The sequence below is a fragment of the Anabrus simplex genome, chromosome 1, assembly GCF_040414725.1.
Source record: "Anabrus simplex isolate iqAnaSimp1 chromosome 1, ASM4041472v1, whole genome shotgun sequence".
In the NCBI taxonomy this organism is placed as follows: domain Eukaryota; kingdom Metazoa; phylum Arthropoda; class Insecta; order Orthoptera; family Tettigoniidae; genus Anabrus; species Anabrus simplex.
In genome coordinates this window covers 1285163800-1285169799 of record NC_090265.1, presented here as the reverse complement: position 1 = coordinate 1285169799, position 6000 = coordinate 1285163800, and positions in this window count along the sequence as shown.

Below are 6000 nucleotides of genomic sequence, written 5' to 3'. Positions count from 1 at the left end.
AAACGAAAAACGAGAAAATGTTTTTGCTGAAAACAAAAACTATAATATCAACTATAATTTTTTTAATAATTCAGAATTATTTTTTTACTATGTTGTCCGCATGTAGAAAATTTCTTGTCATTATTTACCATACATCGATACATATACGCAAATTTTATCTAGTTGGGGTCTGGTGTTTAGGCTACTAGTGACATATGTTTGAATTTTTATGTTTTAATTTTTCTCGTTCAAATTAGTTATTCTATAGAATTGTATTTATAAATACATTATACATAATTACGTATATATTGATGTATCATAAATGATTTTTTCCAAGTAGATATTGAGAGAGAAAGTGCGAAAATGCTTTTCTTTTCCTAAAAATAAACACTATTGACAACTATAAATCAACAATAAAATGTTTTTGATTCTTTATATCACTCTAAATCAGCTCTTTATTCTATATAGTTGATATGTAGAAAATTTCATGACGGTATTTGCCATACACCGGTAGATATACGCGAATTTTAAAATACATTTATTTCCACTGAAAACGGCCTGGCACTTTACAGTAGTAGAGTGGAGCAGAGCTCTGGCCTCTTCCAGCTGATGGTGAGTGGCCGACGAGATCGGTTACTGGCTTCAAGAGGGTTAACCCTTTATAGGGCATAAGATCCTCTGCAAACTTATAATTATTTTTTTGTGTTTTCATGACTTAATACAATGCATGCTGTTAGTAGACTTTGATTTTACAATTATTAATGACCATTTGATCAGTCAATATGGGTGGTACATTATTGTACCAATGCCCTATAACGGTCTTGTAAAATCTAAAGTGGGCATGTTACAATAATATACCACCTCATTGTCCTGAAAATATTACAGTAGATAATGAGTCCTTTGTCACATATGTGACAAAAGAACTCAAGAAATACATCATGACTCATTATTATATCATTTTATTGAAAAATACCAAACCCAACTTTCAAGCAGAATTTTCTTTTATGCATTGATGTTTTACTTTACATAACATATTGCATTAAACTGTGAACACTTACTGTTTTGTCTTACGGAAGAGAATAAAACATGACATAGTGCTACAATGCAGGTTTTACAACACAGTGTACATCTTTTTTGTACTTCTTTTGTGCTACAATAAGCACACCTCCTACGAGTGCCCATGTGAGGTATAGCCCATTGACCTAAAAATTTGGATCACTCGACCAGTACAGTTTCATGTTTGGTAAGGTTTGGAAACCTATTATTATGAGAAGACCTATGGAAGATTTCAATCCTTTAACACTGGTGGCAAGATTTACCCCATATCGTATGCATACATATTACTTTGTTCTACCATATGTTCCCATACAAGAGAAGAAATTAATTAAAAATTTGTAAAGGACTTTTCACATTTATATCCACCTTTGGCCCCTTATCTTGTTGAAACTGGGTATTTTTTAAATTAATCAGGCATTTTACACAATTTTGTCCAATGATATTGATCTACTGGGGTATGATGATCATCTTCCTCAGATTCAGGTGATGACTCTGGTATGGTACAGTAATTCCTGCTGGCTAGCAGTTTGCATAAAGTTTGGATCCACTGCAGAATCATCTGATAAGAAATCATTAGAATTCTCCAATACTGCAGACAAGAATTAAACGTTTGAATTATATTAACTTATTCTGTCCAATAAATTAACAATATAAGTTAAATCTAAGCCTGTTTTCAGTCAAAAAAAAAAAAGGCCAGGAACGAAACAGTGCCACAAGTCGCTCCGAGTTATTGAACTGGGCTGACTGTAGAGGCCTGTTATATACCTGCTCTTTTATGACTGAAGATAAGTAAGTGACTTTATGAATGCATGAATGAAATAACTGATTATGGGGCTGAAATGGATTGAAATTGAAACTGGAGACCGAGAAGAAAAAGAGCGTGACCTTCACTTTTTCCACAACAATTTCCAGAAAATGCACCAATCGAGACTTGAACCCAGGAAAGACAGTGGAAGTCCAACATCTAATCACCCAGGTCACAAGGGTCTCGATGAACCAAGTAATAACATTCTAAAATGGCAGACTAAGGCAGTGGTACAAATTATTTAGAAAAAATAATGTTTACCTTCCACACTAAGACCGATGACCTCGTTGTTTCTCTGCATCTTACATCGTGAATGGGATGGTGTTACTGGAATACCATCTTCAGAATCATCATCTCCTCCATCAACCGACTCAAAGACTTGGTTTTCGGAGATCGATATTAAAAGATCTCTATTTCGTCTTCAGACAGACCCTTCATGATCTACCAAAGCAAACATACCATGACATGACTTGACTGAATTCATTGTATTATCTTTTGGCTATCAATTGCAAAGGATAATTATGTGTAGATCTATCAGTAAAGGTCTGATTTCACTATTATACTATAAATTATGTTACTATCTCTCCCAATTTTATTGTGAGAATATGTAATATCATGGAGTTAAAATTTAGGGTTAAGTACTTCTGCGTATTTATATTGCAATACTTAAGTATTCGTAAGTAATATAATACTATTTTACATACATGTGTATAGTTATCTACCTTATCAAAAAGATACATACCTTCGAACCGCAAGAAATCCTTTACCTTCTTCAAAATTCAGTTGTAAAACGAAGACTAACACAAGCGCACGCTCACAGGTAGACCTCCAAATGGGCGTGGTACAAATGTGTACCATTTTGCAACAATATGTCACTGGAGAGAGAACAGACCTCAAACTAGCTGGTAGCACAATCCACAAGTGCTGGTACATCATCCCAGGCATTTGGTACACACTTGTACCACAACACATATAAGATATTGTTAATATAAAATGGTGGTACATTATTGTACCAGGCCCTATAAAGGGTTAATCTCTTTTATTTCCCTGTTATAATGGGCCCATACCACTTTTAAAGTTATTGGTACATACCTGTTTTCATACTCCTCAATAATTGCTTTAAACCCATCCTATAGGCTGTTTACATTTTTATTTATCATTTTCCATTGGTCATAATTCCTTTTTCTTTTTCCCAGGCATCTCTTATCAACCATATGGTATTGCCTAATAGTCCTCCCGAACGTATCACCACCTTGACAAATACATTTTGCGGGTGTATGGAGGCTTGCTTGTTCAAGTGATCCTTAGAGCTATGCTGACGGGAGCACATGCTCCTGGTAGGGCCACCCAAGCCGGACAGGTCTAATGTGATGATCCAGACTAAGAGTGATACCCTGGTCCTCGAGGTTGGGGGTTCGGCCTAGGGTTAACTCCCTTACCTCATAACAAGACAAATGTTACGGATACCTTAAGACATACTACAGGAAAAGTGGATAACTTGGTGATGACCCAGCGAGAAAAACGGCTTAAGAGAAGGAAAAGTTATATAGTAGCAACATGGAGTATAAGGACTATAAAGAAACCTGGCAAGTTGAAGGAATTAAGGAATGAACTGGATAAGTTTGAAGATAGCAGCATTGCAGGAACTATGATAAAGGGGGCAAGTGATGATAATGTGCTGTCAACTTATCCTGATGTACAGTGGAGGGGAAGGCAATAATGACACAGGATTTCTCATACAAAAGTCTGTAAAGCAAAGTGCGATCAGCTTTACTGCAATCAAAAATAAGATGTGCTCTTTGAGATTTTTGGGCAAAGTTCTTCAATGTTACAATGTTTTGTGTATATGCCCCTATACAGGAGGCAGAAGAGGAAGAAAAAAGATGCATTTTACACCAAATTGGAGGAAGAAATTAACAAAATTCAAAGACGCGACGTGAAAATGATCCTTAGAGATCTAAATGCAAAGGTTGGAAGAGAAGAGGTGTATAAACACGTAAGTTAGTAGGGAAAGAAAGCTTGCACGAAGTCAGTAATGAAAATGGTTTGAGACTGATTGACTTTGCGAGTGGGAAGCAGATGATAATCAAAAGTACTTGGAACTCATGGAAAAATATAAAGAAAGAGTCATGGAGTAACAAGAAATTATATAGACCGTGTTATCATAGACAGGTGGCATGCATCAGACATCATGGATGTTAGAAAGTTGTAGATGTGCTGATTTTGATTCAGACCATTATCTTGTAAGAATAAATTAAAGACAAAAGACAGACTTGGTGAGGACGGAAAAAGTAAGTAAAAAGACAAAACATAATGTAAAGGGTCTTAAAAATGAGGAATTGTAAGAGAAATACAAAAAAATAGCAGAATCTTTGGAAATAAGAAAGGAGTTATGGGAGAAAGGAGAAGTGGAAAGAAAGTGGGAGATACTGAGAACAACTATCAGTGAAGTTGCAGATGATACTTCGGGAAAGAAGGAACATGTAAAGAGAGCAGAATGGTTTGATGAAGAATGCTTAACACTAATTCAGGAGAGGAATGAAGCTAGGAAAAGAATGCTTCAAAGGAGGACAAGGCAGACAGTGGAAGGGTACAGAGAGAAGCGGAGAAGAGCCGATAAGATAAAATATGTAGATCCAAAAAAGGAGCTTTTGAGAGAATCAAAGAACTGGATGAAATGAAGGATAGAAATGAGGTACGAAAACTTTATGAGAGAACAAAAGATCTTAAGAGAAGATTTCAACCAAGAGCAGTTTTCTTTAAGGATGAGGATGGAAACCTTATTGGTGACAAAAGCAAAATGCTCGAAAGACAGCAGGAGTATTTTTACAAGGTATTCAATGGAAATAATGAGGATGATAGAGAAGAGGAAAACATCAGTGATGATGGGGAAGGAAGAGAATTGAATAAGAGTTAATACAGCAGCCAGATTTAGAAGAGGTCAGGATTGCAATTGAAGCATTAAAAAACAACAAAACCCCAGGTGAAGATGGGATGGAGACAGAACTTTTGAGATATGGCGAAGGAGGAGTAGAGAAGGCTGTTCATGAGTTGATAAAGGAGGTTTGGATGAAGGAGGAAATGCCCACGGATTGAACAGTGGGCATAATGGCAGTATGTGGAAATTACTGAGGGATTACTTTGCTGGATGGAACTTACAAGGTTTTCAGTAAGATATTAGCATCATGACTGGAACTATGGATAGAAAGGATACTACGGGGTTACCAAGCAGGTTTTAGAAAAAAAATCGCTTTACACTGGATCAGATTTTTATATTGCGACAATTACTGGAGAAGTTTTATGAGTATGACAAGCAGCTGCACCAGCTGTATGTTGATTTTAGGCATATGACAGTCTAGATAGAGACAAAATTTATAAAATTATGAGAGAGTTTGGAATCCCGAGGAAATTGGTTAGGTTGACGGATATGACCTTGAAAACAACAGTATGCAAGGTGAGAGTGGAACGGATTCTGTCAGTGGCATTTTTAGTTGAAAAAGGGCTGAGACAGGGGATGTTCTCTCCACACTCCTATTCAATTTAGCATTGGGAAAAAGTAAAACGTCAACTATCCATCAACCCAGGGGGAACCATCCTGAACAGATTATTACAAGTGATAGCATATGTTGATGATGTGGCAATTATTGCATGAAATGAAAGAGCTCTTGAAGAGAGCTGTGCTTTGTTAGAAGAGAAAGCATGGGACTTTGTGCTAGAAGTGAATATAAATAAAACAAAGTATATGAAGATGGGAGATACAGAGGGAGCAAGAGAACGGACCACAGTGAGAATACATGGGAAGGAATATCAAAGAGTTACAACTTTCAAATATCTAGGCTCAATAATAACTGCAGACAATAAAACCTGTGTGGAAATATAGGAACGGATTATAAGTGGGAACTGATGCTTTTACACCTTGCAAAATATGTTTAAATCCAGGAATGTCAGTAGGAATATGAAAATAAAAATATACACAACAGTACTAAGACCTATAGTGATGTATGGCTCTGAATGCTGGATGATTGACTACTACAGAAGAACAGTGGCTGTTACGGCGGGAAAGGAAGATATTGAGAAATATTTGGAGCAGTTAGAGATCAGGATGGATGGAGAATGAGGACAAATGCAGAGCTGCGAGGATTGTTTGGTCAGCCAGATGT